The 18,548-nt window shown below is 27.5% G+C and overlaps 1 long non-coding RNA gene across 1 annotated transcript in view; it reads left to right on the top strand.

Moving 5' to 3' along the window:
• LOC139425380 (uncharacterized) overlaps positions 1 to 18,548 on the top strand; it is a 46,245-nt gene that overhangs the window by 20,382 nt on the left and 7,315 nt on the right. The gene's annotated exons all lie outside the window — the stretch shown is intronic.

An 18,548-nucleotide genomic window follows, 5' to 3' on the forward strand; every position in this document is an offset into this window, starting at 1 on the left:
TTTAATTTCAATTAATGCATATTACCAGCATTAATTAAACATCATTGTCGTCAATGATAGTATGACGACTTCTTTTACGGTTCTTCTAGATAAATAAATATTTTTACTCCATTACTTTTTCTTTCTAGTACATAGCTTATTTCTTCTACTTCAATATGCATATATTACCTTAATTAATTAAACATCATTGGCGTAATTGAACCTTATTGGTGTCGAGTTTTTATTCTTCTAAACGAATTAGTACCATTTTCCCATTATTTTTCGTTTTTGAATACATAAATATTTTTCTTCTATTTCATTACCACGCTTGCTACCACGTAATGTTCATTGAATTTATCTGACATACCGAATATAAAATAATTAAATATTTAAATACGTGCAATAAACTATTTTTTGTTAAAATAGAGCTATAAGCTAACAATTATCACTGATGTTATCTTTAAAATATGTTAAAAATTGAATCGTTAAATTTAAACCAATGACTAACGCTTAACCAATCAGAAAATTCCATTTCGGTTTTTGCTCTTCCCGCTGGAACGGTTTCTTGTAGAATGCTCTTATCTAGACAGTGACCTTCCTCGTGCTTTGAACTATCTGTATGCCAAGTTTCATATATATATATATATATATATATATATATATATATATATATATATATATATATATATATATATATATATATATATATATATATATATATATACCAAAGAGTCATTACATTATGACCACTCTGCTAATAGCATGTAGGACCACCTTTAGCCCTCAAAACTGCTAGCACCCGCCGAGGCATTGATTCCACAAGGTGCTGATAGGTAGTCTGAGGTATCTGGTACCAAGCGCTCATCAACTGGTCCTGCAATTCCCTCACATTGCGACGAGGTAGCGTGGCAGCACGAATTTGGTTTTCCAAGTAGGACCACAAATGCTCTATTGGATTAAGGTCAGGTGAATTTGGGGGCCAAGACATGACTTGAAAGTCACTGGAATGTTCCTCGACGATTCGACCCTTATGACATGGTGCATTATCCTGTTGGTAAACACCATCCCCTGCAGGAAAAACTGTTGCCATGAATGGGTGAACCTAGTCTGCATATGTTCAAGTAGCTTACAGACGTCAGGGATTGTTCTATGAGGATTATGGGTACTAATGTGGCCCATGAAAGCATTGTTCCTGGGTGAGAAACCATGAAAACCTGGGCGAGCCCATTGTTATAGATGGAGGGTGGTCATAATGCAATGGCTCTTCGGTGTATATATATGTACAATAATTTTTGGTGTTAAGATGCACTAAAATTTTTTACTGTACGGTTGCAGAATCGAACCATAAAAACTAAATTGGTTTAGGGCTAACAGCTCTATTCATTTGTCATTAAAGCTGTTTAGAAGCCCTGAGTTGTTATCGGATAGAAATTGCAAATTGTCCCCAGTTGCAAGTTTTTCCAATTTGTAGAAGTTGTTGAGCGCTCAAAAAAAAAAAAAAAAAAAAAAAAAAAAAAAAAAAAAAAAGAAAAAAAGAAAAAAGAACAGACTATCCTGAATAACATTTAATTTTATGATCGGATCTTCACGTCTTAGGACTCAATCTTAATGTTTCGGGAGGGGGGGGGGGGGTTACCTCAAATATGCTTCTTAATTTGCGCAGACGATATTTTAAGTTATGAAATGAGTCACAAAACGTACTTTCTCTGAATAAACATACCTTTTTTTTCAACGGATTCAGAGTTTGAACCCCCAAAATATAGATGGTAGCTGCAATAAGGGAAATATGGTCTCCATAGTTTGGACTCCTTAATGTTAGTTAATTCCATACAAAAAGTAAATTTTCGTTATTATATATTATTTTTTATTGCTTTATTAAATTACAGTCGAACAATTTTTGAATTATAAGGTATAAAATGTTTTACATCATTTTAAAGTATGTAATTTTGTTTGACAAAACACAAAATTTGAGTGAAATCGGTTGAATAGTTCCTGAGAAATTGAATAAAATTTACTTTTTGCATGGAATTACTTAAAAAACAAACAAATTTTATAATTGTGTCCAAAAATGTTTCAATTCCCTTAAAAAGTTCTCGAGATATGCCCAAATACACAAGAAGTAAAACTAATATTAAGGGTTCCAAGCTCAGGATTGTTCTCTTGATCCAACTATGGTGATCATATTTCCCATATTGCGGCTACCCTCCGTATGTTTATTCAGAGAAAATACGTTTTTGTGTCTGATTTTCTAACTTTAAATATCATCCACACTAATAAATTAGCATTTTTGAGGTCACCCCCTCAAACCATTAAGTCCCGGAACGAGAAGATCCGATTACTTGATCAAAAGTTATTCTGGGTAGTGCGTTGTTTTGGGAGTCCTGTACAGAGGCATAAGTAAAATGATCAGTTCTTAAAAAATATTTTTCATTGCTGTTTTTAAATGCAGAAAGTTAATTTTTTAATCATTATGAACAGATTCTCTCCAGTTTTATTTTCAAATAATTTTCTATTATTGTTTTTTTTTTTACCGTAAAAATGCATTTTTTTAAATCATTAAAAAATGAAGAATCATTCGAATTTATTTTCCAAATTGCACTGTAAAATATGTCCTACTCTTTTTTCCTGTAATTCAATATGTGAAATCAGTTTTTTTAAAATTATTTTTTATACTTGCTTTTTTATGCAGAAAAATATTTTTTTTAGCTATAAAAGAGAATAATTGGAATTTATTTTTCAAATTGAATCATACTGTAAAATATATCCCACTCGACTTTTTCCTGTAATTTATTGCATATGAATTCATTATGTACATTGATCAGTTTTATTAAATCAGATTTATAATAGTTTTTTAATGCAGAAAATACCTTTTTTATCATTAAAAAGTGTAGATATATTCAAATTTATATTTCAATTTGAAATATATTGAATTATATATGCTACTCCATCGTTTCCTTAAAAATTATTCCGTATAGATTCATCACGCCTAATGATAAATTTCTTAAAAAATGTTTCATTATTGTTTTTTAATGCAAAAAATATTTTTTAAGTTATGTAAAAAAATGAATTATTTAAACCATTCAAATTTATTTTGAATGATTCATTTAAATTTATAATCATCAAGAATCATTCAAATATGTATATATTTTTTAACTTCAAATGTATTGTAATGTATTCGTCTTTTTTTCTGCAGCGTTAATTTACAGGTGATATGAAGTTAGATGTTTGAAAGTTGATCAAAAAGTATTAATTAAATTGAGAAGGTGAAGTTCATTTTTTTTTGTCATTAAAAGTTATTGACTGTTGAAACATATTATCAGAAAATGCGAAGAACTGGAAAACAGCTTTTTCTTTATTCTTCGTCTTTAGCAAAAAAATATAACTATGTTACTTTATTTTTTGATCTGGGAAAATATATTAATAAAATTTTGTTACACGAATTAATTCAATTATCAAAGCTCTATAAGAAAATACATAGTTAGATGCATTGATTGTTTACTTATAATTAAAATTAATTTTCAAAAATCTTATTGAGAAGCATATATTTTTTTATATTTGGAAGTTGCATGAATATAAAGTTTATTAGCTATCATTACATATTATCTAATTTCTTTTTCAAATTAGTTGTAACAAAGAGAAAAAAAATAGGAGTGACTTTTTTGGAATACTTGCCTATTTCATAAACGAGTTTTGACTGTTTAAATTTGAGTTTTAAAAGATAAAAAGTAATTTTATTATTAATTAGTCTCTTTAAAAACTATAATTACAGAAATTAAAAATAATCATTATCAAAATGTTTAATTATCAAGATTATGTAAGAATTCGCAATATTTTATTTTGACAATATATTTGGCACATTGATAACTTTCCCCCCCATAGATCTGAAGTCAGTTGTTGAAATGTTTGACGCAAACTCCAACTCGATACTTTTCTCAGAGCTCGGCTCCTGCTCCGATTTCGACTTATAAATGATTAAGTTTTTTTTGTTAAATTTTTTAAAATTTTGACTAAATCTTTAGAAATATATTAATACTATTATTAAGAGCTGCGATTGTTCAGGGAATAGAACGTTCGCCTTCCAATGAGGCGAACCGGGCTCGAATCCCCGTCGATGAGAATTCCTCACCCTGCTCGCACCTACAACAGTGCTGACATAAAATATCCTCAGTGGTAGACGGATTATGGGTTAGAGTCCCCTTGTCGTCCGGCTAACCATGGGAGGTTCTCGCGGTTTCACTCTCCATGTAACGCTAATGCGGGTTAGCTCCATCAAAAAGTCCTCCACGAAGGCAAATTTTTCCCAATAGTCGATCCAGGAGTTCCCTTGTCTTCTGGATTGGGTTCAAAATTACAATTCTACGTAGTTGAACATTAGTAGAGGTGAATCCATAAAATTGGGTCGGCTGTTCAACGGTGGTTATAAAATAAAATAAAATACTATTATTAAGTAAACATAATCTACAGTTTATATGTGCTAGTAATAAAACAGATTACAGGACACTGAAAATCCCTCATGTGGTGAATGAAGGAAATACTGTGGGGTCATGGCTGGGATTCGAGCCCCCGTCCAGCCGGTCATGAGGTTGATAGATTTACCCTCTTGGCTAAAGTATAAACCCAGCAGCAAAGGACTAAGTAGCTTCATAATATGTTCACCATTAAGATTAAGACCAATAAGACTATAAGATTTTTAGGCATTCGCTGTTGTGCTAGATGATGGAAAATTGAAATATGAATTTGTAATCCTTTTCACATAGCTTCCAGCTTTCGAAGAGCGCGAGTTCGATTTTCATTGGCTGTGGGGCTAGTTAGCGCAAATAAAAATTTTGTTTTTTAACAGGTGATAGCAATTAATAAAATTTAGTGCTAGATGATGGAAAATTGAAATATGAATTTGTAATCCTTTTCACATAGCTTCCAGCTTTCGAAGAGCGCGAGTTCGATTTTCATTGGCTGTGGGGCTAGTTAGCGCAAATAAAAATTTTGTTTTTTAACAGGTGGTAGCAATTAATAAAATATTTTTCTCATAGTTAACAGTTTCAATATCATCTTTTTTATGGTCAGTTGTCAGTTTTGATTGAATATGGTAAAATAACAATTAAATAAATTGTTATTTAAAATTTGTTTAAAAATTTCTGATAGTGTATTTTATTTGAAATTATATAGCAGTTGTAGAAATAAACTTTGCAAAATATATTTGTACGAAATATTAGTATTGTGCAAAATTATTAAAAGAAAAATAGTAAGATATCTCAGACGTCCACTTTCAAATTTATAAACATCTTTCAAATTTATAACATAGATGTCTATCGATAATATATTTTATAATTACTGATTTCTCTGTAATAATTATTTTAAACTTTAATTTTGGGTAAAGTTAGTTATTTAGCTTTTTTTAAAAGCTTTCAACCGAATAGTTTTATTAAAAACAAATAGTTTTTTAAACGGATTAAACTAGTAAACGCTTCATATAAATGTTTTACAGTAGCAAAAAAAAAAAAAAAAAAAAAAAGAGAAAAAAAGAAGATAACTCAACTATACTGTTCTAGAAATACAATAGATGTCTATGGAGAAGAATATATTTTATAATTACTTATTTCTCTCATATTTTTTAAAGCTTAGTTCTGGTTATAATTCGAGTAATTTAACCTTTTTTACAACTTTTAACTGAAGAATTTTACCGAATTTTTTTTTATAGTATCAAAAAAAAACAAACAAAAAAACAAAAAACAAAAAAAACAAACAATTGTTCTACTATACTGTTCTAAAAATGCAATAAATGTCTATAGAGAAGGATACATTTCATAATTACTGGTTTCTCAGATAATAAATTTTTAAACTTTAAATCTGGTAATAAATTGAACTATTAGGCCTTTTTTTTAGAAAAAAAAAATTGACGTAAGAATTTTATTAAAAAAAAGTTATTTTTAATGCACATAAAGCTAGTAAACGTTTCTTATAGTTTTATAGTAGCAAAAAAAAAAAAAAAAAAAAAGAAGATTATTCTACTGTATTGTTCTAGAGATGTAATAGATGTCTATAGAGAAGGACATAATTTAATATTACCAATATCTCATTATTATAATTCTTTTAAACTTTAATTCTAGTTATAAATTGAGTTGTTTCATCTTAAAACTTTTAACAGAATAACTTTACCAAAAAAAAACAAGCAAACTAATATTTGAAACGCATAAAACTAGTTATAATTTTTTATAAGTGTTTTACTGTAGCAAAAATTTTTTTTTTTTTTTTACTGCACATGAGGAATCAAAATGTTTAAATAAACTTTATTATATCATTATTCCATCCTTTAAAACGTGCCTTACATGCTTTAATAACATATTAGTTCAATAAAGTGTGCTAAAAAGTATTTTTTTAAGGAAAAAGAGAACAGATAAGCTTAGTCAGTGATTCATGTGAATTTTAAAACTCTGAGAAAGGGTAATATAAGTGACGGAAAAGTGAAAATGTTGCATAAAAGGGGTAATTTAATTTTTATTAAAATATTGCTGAGGTTCTAACACTTTATTGCTCTCAAGGGAAACATAAAACCAATGATGAGGGAAAACAAAGCGAAATATGCACGTTATGCAAAATACTACTCTAAGTTAAATGAGCCACATTTTGCCGCCAAAGCGAAAATAGAGAAGCAAAAGGTTCAGTTAGATGTAGGCGAGATTTGTAATTTGCGTTGACTCTGTCGAATGTAAAATATTGTGCTTTTATATTTAAAATGAGCAAATATATTAAAAGAAGTCCTTATGTGATAATTTCACGCAAACAAAAAAAATTAAAAAAATATTTCCCTCTCGAGCTAAAATTTTTTGAAATGCGCAGAAAGTAAGGCTAAGTAAGAATTCGACAAAATAATAATAAAAATGTAAACGTTATTATTTTTTTTTGCTATACTATTCATTAATAATGTTCACTACATTTGTTTGTTATTAATATTTTTATTGTTATTTTTTAATATTAAGCAACTATTTGTAATCAAGCAAGCTCTTTCGCGCATCAGTTTAATAGATTATAATTAACAACAGTTGCATTTAAACCATTAACTGTAATAATTGCACTTAAATATCATTGCTGGAAGAGTTTTGTAATTAAATAGTATGAGTAATAGTTTAAATCGTTTAAAAAAATTAGTATGACAACATCCCTATATGCAATTTACCTGGGTAATAGACATTTAATTTTTTAACAGTTTAATATTTTTTTGCACTTTTAGTGCAATTGCCCGGTATACCATTGTTGGAAGATTTTTGCAATCAAATATTATGCTAACATCCCTATATGCGATTTACCTGTGTAAATAACATTTATTTTTTTTAATAGTTGAATTTTTTTTTGCACTTTTAGTGCAATTGCCCGGTATATCACACACTGATGTTTTTTAAGGTTAATTGCCACTTACTGGTGCACATTTGCCCAGTACACTCTACATTGATGTTTTTGAAAGATTAAGTGCCACTGCTCGGCTTTTGATGGTTTTTTAAGTTAAATGATACTACTCGATTTACTTTACCATATTACACTATAGTATCGCCACCTATTGATACGTAAAATAACTGCACATATAGATCTCATATTGGGACAATATTAATAGTATAAAATTGGGAGTGCTTGTTTATTCAAGTAGATAATGTAGTATTGCTGTCAGAGGAATGCTTGGAAAAGCAGCGGGGCGTTACCGATCTTCGCTATAAACAATCTTTTCTAGATTTATCTCTAATTACTGTCACTCAGAAAATTAAACACCAAAATAATTAAAAATTATCGCATTTACAAATGGCATTTACAAATTATCGCTTGCTAAAGATTCAGTCATGAAGCAAGAATACTTACTTCTAAAAATAATCTATTTCTGTGGAATTTTATTTCCTTGGGGAGTCAGTTTTGTTAATTAAAGTTGAAAAAAGTTGTTGAAGTTGAAAAAAGTAATAATTTACATAAAGAATTCTGAATTTAGCTTGTTATGGTTCGTATACACCAGGATTCAAGTATTTAGTTGTAAGATTTACTTATTTAGTAATCATAGTTATTTTAACTGCTGCAGAAATGTAAAAATATTGGTATATGATAGTTGCAATGACATTTCAATTTATAAATGCGTAATTACATTCGAATGAAAATGCGTTTTTGAGGAAAGTTACAGCATTCGTCACTTTCAAATTTAACTAATTCACAGTCTTGTATAGAAACTTTCGTAAAAAAAATTTGTTCGATGAATATGTGCAATAAAAAATTTAAAAAACATCTTAATTTTTTTTATAAATTTTAATTTTCGTGAAAATTTGACACGTATAGGTTTTTTCTTAAGGTATTCTATCGCTCATATTTTTTAGCATTTTGTGAGTTTTTAAGGACAATTCACAAAAATTGAAAAGAAAGTAAGTTTTAAAAGTAATTAGAAAGAACGTATTTTTACAACATTGTATTTACTTAAATTATGTAACATCTTTAGTAATATTCACTTTTTAAAAGATAATTATGTTTTTAAATTATTAAAAAAAACCAATAAGGAGATTAAATATTTCTATACTATATGGAAGACTGCTTTGAGGGAAAAAACACACATAGCTACATGATTTAGTCAGGTATTTCCATAACAACTAAAAATTTTTTTAATCAGTATTGCATTTTTTTACGTCTTTAGTTTATGTTTCGTTCAGTATGCACGCCTTTTTCGCCTGGTGGCGAAAATTTGAATAAAATTTTATTCTATATTTAATTTTACCATGCTTCCTAATCTAAAGTTTAAACAAAATTTATCAACATGTGTTTAATAGTAGGAATTTTATGCAGGTCCAAACAGTGAAATCGTAATTATAATAACCCTTCAATAAAGGAATAATTCGCTTTTGTAATTAGAATTTTACAACGTTGTTTTTAATTGATGCAAGTTTTTACACTAAGTTCAGTTTAATATTTTAATTTAAATTAAGATAATTTAATTCACAGAGCTGCTTATGAGAAAATAGAAACATGTCACGGCTTATTTTTGTTCAAACTTCCTTTGCGCTCAAAAGAAATAACTCACTTTTGAATTGAAATTTTACCATGAAGAAAAAATGTATTAGTACGCAAAAAAAGAAGAAAAAAAAAAGAAAAAAAAAACAAGCACTGCAGTGACATGATAAATGTCTCTATTGGACGTAGACATTGAACGTAGAAGTACAAAGAAGTACTTTCAACTAAAGTATATTAACTGCAAGAAAAAGAAAACATTTATATATCAAGTTTCTTTGCATTGTTAGGTATAGTTTATGGCATTCTGAGAATATTGGATGGTGAATTCTTTTTCAAGCTGTGAAGAACCAATCCCAATAGTAGCATGGCTTAGTTTGTGATCTCACCAGTTTGCAGAAGGATATTGAATAAGTTTCGATATATTCTGATGTTTCTTTGCTTGTAATATATGCAATAATACTCTCTGAATACAAGAATATTAGTTTTCGGATAAGGATAATGGATTTGTTGGAGGAGACAGTATCAGAATGACAAAATCTCTGACATTATTATTTGGAGAAACATGCAATATGAGATTAAATTATTTATTGTTTTAGCTTGTAAAAACTCAACAGTTGCCCAGTTTTTCGAAAAACAACTATATTTCTTTATGTAATTTAACTTTAAACTCTAAAAATAACTTTGATAGAATCGTCTTTAGTGCACTCTGAATGCAACTTGATATATATATATATATATATATATATATATATATATATATATATATATATATATATATATATATATATATATATATATATATATATATATATATATATATATATATATATATATATATATATATATATATATATATATATATATATATATATATATATATATATATATATATATATATATATATATATATATATATATATATATATATATATATATATATTTATATATATATATATTAAAAAGAAGAAAGGGTGTGTGATTGTGATAATTAAAATTTTAATAAAATTATATAAGTTTAAACTATGGTTGTTACAGATTATATTGGTTTAATCCTGAATTTCTAAGTTCATTAAAATAAATGTCAAGTAGAAGCTTCATTCTTTCAAATTTTCATATCGAGAATTAAAAATAAAACCACTGCTGATTCAGTCATGACTTGCAATACTAAACAATAAATTTGAATTAATGTATTCCATGGTTTATCAAATTAGGATTAAGCACTTTGAGAAGTTGAGTCTTCTTTGAGCACTTTGAGAAGTTGAACTTCGTCCCAAGATTCAAGATTGTTGAGTCACCCTGTATATTATTTTTCTCATTTTAGCGGATATTTATATTTGTTTAAAGATATATCACAGTTTAATTTTAAAAATATTTAAGTCTAGTTTGAATCATTAGACTGCTCAAGAAATATAAGCTATGTACAATAAAAATGTTGTGTATAAAAGGATTAAAAAATTACAACTATTTTTGCAAAAAAATAAATTTAAATCCTATTATGCTTTTAAATTTTAAAGTCGAAAAGTATTTTCTGGGAAATTGCTTGTTTTCTTTGGAGAAATTGTTGTGTCTTCGAAAATAATAGTTTTGAAGAAAATGATTTGTACTTAAATAAAATTTACATTTGAATTCAGTTTATTTTTTGCTTAAAAATAAACTATATTCCTTTCAGATGTTGATTCTGGTGGAATTCAATTTCACGGAGAAACTATTCGGAAAACAGAAGCGATTTTTTGTTTATGTATGATTTAGGATTAGCATTATGAAATAAGTGAATTTTTATTCAAATTTATTTTGCCATTCCCCTATTAATCTAAAAGTCTATCCGTTGAATAAATATCCATTGGAAATAAAAGGAGAAGTAAAGGAAACAAAACAGGAAGTGCTTTCTATTCAATCACTTTATTTTATATTCCAAATGGATTAGAATTTCAGGAAAAAAACTAATATTACATGGGAGTCTGCGAAAATAATTTTTTTCTAACTGAATGTTAAACTGAAAGTGCTAAAAACAGATGTCTGTAATCCAGCAAAATGGAAAAATTGAAATAATTGGAAAACTAGTCCGAAATGGAAAATCTAAAGGGATATAAATAATTATTGATTAATAGAAAAGTAGCGTAATTGGATTGGAAACAATAGATTTATAGTAAAATTTTTCGATCTGTAATATTAATTTCCTATAAGCTTAGATTGTATTACTATGCAGGTTTTATTGAAAAGAATTTTTTTTTCTTCCTTGCCTATAAGTTATTTTTTGAAAATGATTTTCTTTAATAATTTTGCTTTTGTAAAGCCTCTATTTTAATAGTTTGAAATAATAATTTAGAATTTATTAATAGTTACTATATCAATCAATGTCAATAGTTTCTTATTGGTATAATAGTGGAGTTTATTAGTTTATAATTTATTAATAGGGAATGAAGTTCATGTAACGATGAATTCAAAATTTTTAAACAAATATTTTAGAAGATTGCGAATAAATTAAATTCATATTAATGTTTGCGTATATATTTCGGTTATAAAATGGTGCTATTTAGCATGTTTCATGTCACAAATCATTGAGGTTTGTCACTAAAATGATTTATAGCAACACAAATAATGCCAGGGTTACCCCAACTTACGTAAGAGGAAGAAATTAAAAGCATTTTTTTTCTCTGTTATAATATGTGCTATATTTTTTCTGTGCTATATATTTATTCAGTGTTTTTTTATTACAAAAGAATAGAAATTTCATAGAATTCAAAGAGAAATTCGCAGAAGTTTGTCACTAAAATATAGGAATACAAATACAAATCACGATTACAGCAACTGACAAAAATGCAGCAATATAATGTTCTTTATATGTATAGAGAAGATATTGACCAAAGAGAACTGTTAACAATATATAAGTAAGGGAGTCGGGGAATTAATAATTTAGATTACTACGACGACCAATCATATTTTTTATTTAGTTTATTAAACAATATCTTCTTACAATGATACTTGATATACCATTTAATGCTCCACGCGCGCCAGTAATATTAAATGTTTTCCGCCATTATGTTTTTTATTTAATTTATCATGATAATTCTAAATATATTTAGTAAAGAATAAGTTAACAGTTTGTCATTGAAAGAATGAGTAAGTTATTCAATGAATGAGTGAATCGAATGAATAAAGCTAGAAGAAAGAAGGTGAATCTTTGAACCATGAGTGAAGCAGTTAGTAAGAAAAAAAAAGTTTATAAACTTATAATATAGGATTCGGCAGTCAAAACCCTAACTTTCCTTTTATTTTTTTGGCTCTGAGTTTTTGTTTATTTTTATGCATTTTAATATGGCTCCTAAAAATTTATTTAGTATATGGTTTAAATATTTCAAAATTACAATTTAAATTTAATTTAATTGAAACTATAAAATTTCAGTTGTAAAAAACATTATTTTATTAAGATATACTTATTTTTTATTCAACATTACATTCCGCTACATTGCAGTACATTACTTTGTATTAAATAAAAAAATTTATTAAAATCAATTTCTTTCAGAGATTAGTTGACATTTATGTTGTTGTTTTTTATATTATTCCTTTGGATGTTTCGGTTTCATATTTTCAGTACATAGAACTTCAAAAGTAGGGAGTTAATTTTTTGCTAAAATTATAAAAAAATTTTAAAATTTAAATTTTATACACTTAATTGAAATTTTAAACAGCGTATTTTTTAATGTATTTTGCTTTGTATCAACAAATTTGAGGCTAAAGACAAAACTCTTAAATAAACCTGTCAAGGTATATCAAACACAATTTTTGTGTTATAAATTGATGTTATTTAGTGTTTTTCATAACACGAAAAATCATAGAAGTTTGTCACTAAAATTATCTATAGCAATAGAAATAATGCCATGGTTACCCCTACTGACGTAAGAGGAAGAAATTAAAAATTTTTTTCCTGTGTTATAAAATGGATTTATTTAGTTTCTTACATAACAAAATAATTAAAATTTCATAGAATTCAAAGAGAAATTCACAGAAGTTTGTCTCTAAATCGAAAATCAAGAAAAAGTTTTTGTAATAAAATGGTGCTATTTGGCTTTCTTTTTGACACTAAAATTCATCAAACGTAACCCTGAAATAATCCAAATCTATACAACTCACTTAATGGTTATTACATGGTTATTACTACTGAAGAAAGATGCAGAAATTAATAAGTGTTTACATTTATATTGGACGAAATTCCCAATCTATATCTTCTTAAATAAGTTTGCTAAAGAGACCGGAATTTAAGACTTCTTATTTTTACGAGTAAGTAATTTCTTTTATTCATAAAGAAAAACAAAACAGGTAAAAGAGGTAAAAATAATATCTGGAGCATTGTGTTGTCATCAATTTGCCTTCACATTATCTCACGCTTTTATAGTGTTTTCTGAGTGCATTCTAAAAGCACTAAAGCTTCCCCGAATCTCATGACGACACATTTGCTCGTACATTATTACTCTCCCCATTTAGTTTGCTATTTCTTTTTCTCATTTTTTATTTAATTTCCTTTTATCAAATGTTTACCTATGTTTTGATTTCATCCTATTTCTTTTTATATTTTCATGTATAAAAATACGACCCATTTTAAATAAAAGTGTTTCATAAAACTCTTTTGCCAATAAAAAAAAACAGTACTCAAGAACCTTACATTTTACGCAAATCTATATTTTTAAACCATAGGTACCATCTTGCCGTCTAGAATTATTGGGATTTCGAACTGACATATAACTTAAATATGTTGAAAGTTATTGAATGTTTTTAAAAAATCGCCAATTTGGTGAATATACTTCATGGAAATAAAAGTTATCAAAATCAATGAATTCAGTTTTTTAATTTTTTTATTAGACCAGTTAATGCAGCGTTGGAGCAATTTTTTAAACTTTAAAAAATTTGACCACAAACGTTATTAAATTTTATAAAACTTTGGCTTTTCTTTACACTGACGTTTTGCTCCATTTAGTAAATTAGCCTAGAGGGCGCTGAATAAAGACAGGCTAAACTAGATCCAACAGTCATGAATGAACTCACTGAAGTTATATTTACCTGTTATCCTTAATAATAATAATAAAAAAATAATAGTGCGTGGAGTCCCTCTACGCGGAAGAAATTAAACTTCGCAACCTGCGACGTTAATTGTAGAAGAATCAGCAGTCGTAGAAGGATCACTAGTTCTATTCAATAGTATGTGAATGCTAGTATGTGAATGCGTCATAATGTAATTTCAGAAGAGAAAACCTAACAATCAATTGATATTAACAAGAGACGTACCTTGACATAACCTTAAATCCGTCGCATTGTCCGTAGGATTGTTTTCACTCATTTTTTACAATTGTTATCCACTAAGTTTGAAAATAAAAAATACTACCCTATTAAATTATATGTGCATCAAAACAAACTAAGAAAAAAATAGTGCGTGGAGTCCCTCCGCGCGGAAGAAGTTAAACTTCGTAACCTGCGACGTTAATTGTAGAAGAATCAGCAGTCGTAGAAGGATCACTAGTTCTATTCAACGACTCTTTTTCCTGCTTCGCTCGCTTCCGTGCTCTGTAATCACGGTAATATTGCGCATTTTTCCCTTGTGGACCTCTTGAACCAGTAGAAGTGCTTGTGGTTGCCTCCTCGTCTCGCCATGGAAAATGTATTTGTATTAATAATGTATGTGAATGCGTCATAATGTAATTTCAAAAAAGAAAACCTAACAATCAATTGATATTCACAAGAGACGTACCTTGACACAAACTTAAATCCGTCGCATTGTCCGTGGGATTGTTTTCACTCATTTTTTACAATTGTTATCCACTAAATTTGAAAATAAAAAATACTACCCTAATAAATTATATGTGTATCAAATCAAACTAAAAAAAATATTTATAGAAAAACAATACTTTTATGACTTTTATTATTTTTATGCTAGTGAGAACCAAAACAATATGGAAATGAATGAGGCAAAACTGAATCCTACCACGTGATTTCCCGGCCAATAAAAATGTAGCGTTAAACGCTTAACGCAACCTTGTTGGAAGTCGCATAAGAAGTATAACTTCAAAAAACACTATCAAATTTTACAGTATGAGCCGTGTTGGCTTACGGGTATTCGCCTTCCAATGAGTTGAACCGGAATCAAATCCCAGTGATGCGAATTCCGCACTTGGCTTCCACCGACCATAGTGCTGATGTAAAATATCTCTGGTAGATGGATTATGAGTTAGACTTTTCTTGTGTTAGGCTAACCGTGGGAGGTTCTCGTGATTTTCTTCACCATGTAACCCAAATGCGGGTTAGTTCTATCAAAACGTTCTCCATTTTGCGAATTGGCTCAGTTGCTGTTACTGTAATATCCTTTTTTTATAAACTTAATATTTAATAATGAAAGTAAACTATATCTGATTTATAACTAATATTTTCAAATTTATTTTCATATCATCAATAATAGTGGATAAAGTTTACTGTATCATGAAATTCAAATCCACATTTTATTTTAAAAAGAGGAGCTTTTGCATATTTCACTTTCGCTTCTTTTTATATCCGCATATGGAGCTTTAACTTTACCGGATAAAACTCAGATACTTGAAAATGCCTTATAACTTAATCTTGTTTTTTCCCTAAAATTATGTCCTTAAGGCAAAGGTATAAAATATCTCGGATATTTTCGTAAAAAATGAGTTAGGAATATTCAGCATCTTACGCTTTTTATTTCAAATTTGATTTTCATGAAAATTTATGAATATTCTCGAGTTTGAGTATTTATTTTTATATCAGTAAAACCCCAGGTGTAATATTATGAAAACAGACGTATGGTGTTTGTCTTTTGGAAGTTTTATTATTTTTTGTTCATTTCGGTTTTTATAAGCATCTTATTTATCGTTATATGTTTCAAGCAGTAATAAAAATGCAAGTACTTTGCTAGTAGAATATGTCATTGTATTATTTTAAAGAAAAAATATTAAAAAAAAATGTTGTAAATATCTTTAGCATTTTTGTTTGAAATGAATGAGAATTTTTTTACAATTTAAAAATGAAAAAATAAGAAAGAATTAAGTTTTGAATCTTATATGAAGATTAAATAAGAGTAAATGTTTTAATAAGAGTAACTATATAGAAAAAGAGAAATTTTTTGAAAGTAAGATTATTAATTAAAAGAGACAGAGTGTTATTGAGTTTAAATAGTTCGCATAGTTTAGATTCACCATAGGACAGCATCGTAGTTTTTCTATCATGTAATGTAAAGGAGGATTTTAATATTACTCAAACTGTCTTTAATAGGATCGAGTTCATCCTATTTCTTAATTCAGAGTTCTGTTTTGTTGGGGCTGTTTTTTTTGCTTGAGCAAAATTACGGTATTGAGCAAATCCAAAACTGTAAATTGACTGTTATGCCGGTATATTTTGCAATATCATGCACACACCACTAGTTTCATACACAAGCACGGCACTTTCTTATAGATATATAAAAAACTGATTCCTTAAAATGGTGCTTAAAGTCTTAGTTTTGAACTGATATTTTGTATCAAAATAGTAATCAAAATCTCAAATGATAGGTGAAAATGTGGCTTGGAAGGAATGGGGTATGGTATTTAATACTCAACTTCACTTTTAATTTATCAATTCCTGTTGAATTTACATTATTTAGATTTCGAGAAGCATTTTTAAAAGCGTAAATAAAAAAAAAACGACCAAGTAGTCTCAAATATCTTTTAAATTCTAAGTGGTGACGTCGCTTCCGTACTTAATGAAAGTATACAAGTTGGTTTGATATAAATGAACAATGAAAAACAAGGATATATCATTAAATAAAACGTGCTAGAAATGTTCAATGTAACTCATTTTCGTTTAATACTAGACATATTAGCTAGCTGATTACTGATATCATAAATTATTTACTTTTCTTTACGATATAATCTCTCTATAGCAAGTAAATCGATTGTAGGAGGTATTCGATAAAGATGACGGTCAGGTATTGCACAAAAAATTTGATGTAATCGGTTAAAAATTGTGGATTTGCATACGAAACATATCTGCAAATAATTCTCTTTTCAACATATACTGATAGTAATGATAGTAATACTGATATATACCTATATGTACCTATGGTATATACTGATAGCAATGATAGTAAATTTATTTCCTAATAAAGATTGTGTACTTGATCAATAATTTTTTCATACATACATGCTAATATATTTTTTTATATACATATAGGTATATATTGATAATTATAAGAGTAAACTTATTTCGTAATAAAGATTGAGCACTTGATCAAAATTTTTTTTTATACTTACATGCTAATATTTATATATATAATATATATATATATATATATATATATATATATATATATATATATATATATATATATATATATATATATATATATATATATATATATATATATATAAGTTCATAACGAAGAAAACAAAGAAAAATAATAGACAAATGAAAAAGGGGGGGGGGATAATAAGTAAAAAAATAACAAACAACAATTAATTTAAAAAAAAAAGAAAAAAAAATTAATTAGAAAACCAGAAAAAAAGATATAATCTTTTCTTCAGCCCACACGATTATATCCGCAAAACAGAGTGCTTTCTGATATTGTATCAATAAAGCCAAAGCTAAATATATTAATACAATAGTGTGAGGAGCACTCAAAATTTTTTTTTTTTTTTTAAAATAACAACAAATAAAATAGATCACAAAAAGTACAAATAAGAAAAATAACATGTAAAAACAGATAATAAAATAAAATAAAAAGAAAAAACATTAAAAAGGGGGGACTATAAAGTGAGCAGCAAAATCAGATCAACTTACTTGGACGGATATTTTTCAAGAATGATTTAAAAATGTTTTCGCAGAAGAATTGCCAGATTACAAAATATGAAAACAAAAGCGCAAATTGAATGTAACAAGAGGTTTTTGAAGTGTCGTTCTTACTGCACTGCTGAAGTGATTTGTTATTCTGAGTTTTGATTTGTTAGTTACCAAGGATGGGCCCGAAATGGATGTGCTCAAGGTAATATTATACTGGATAATTTTAAAAATTGATCAGAAATAGTTTTAGAATATAGATGTTTATTTAAGAAAAAATGTAAAATAGAAAAGAGAAACATAAATTGCCTGTTTTGCAGATAATTTTAGCCGCGGATTTGCACGATATGGATTAGCACATAGAAAAATTATTTAAATTATCAAAGAAAAAATTTTTTCAATAGATAATTTTGACACGGATTTGCCCGAAATGGATTTGCACATGGAAAAATTAACAAAGAAAAAAATTTAGTAGATAATTTTAGCCACGGATTTGCCCAAAATGGATTTGCACATGGAAAATTGTATTATGGATATCCGTGGATAAAATTGTTTGCTAAAAATTTCTTTATTAATTTATACAATTTTCCATGTGCAAATCCATTTCGGGTAAATCCGTGGCTAAAATTATTGCTTGTTATTTTTTTACTTATTATCCCCCCCCCCTTTTTCATTTGTCTATTATTTTTCTTTGTTTTCTTCGTTATGAACTTATCTAATGAGTTCTGTTTACTTGCAACTTAAGCGCAATAAATGAAACTTATTGTTTTCCGTTTTCCTTAACT

The sequence above is a fragment of the Parasteatoda tepidariorum genome, chromosome 1, assembly GCF_982258835.1.
Source record: "Parasteatoda tepidariorum strain Cologne lab strain chromosome 1, Ptep-v5.0, whole genome shotgun sequence".
In the NCBI taxonomy this organism is placed as follows: Eukaryota; Metazoa; Arthropoda; class Arachnida; order Araneae; family Theridiidae; genus Parasteatoda; species Parasteatoda tepidariorum.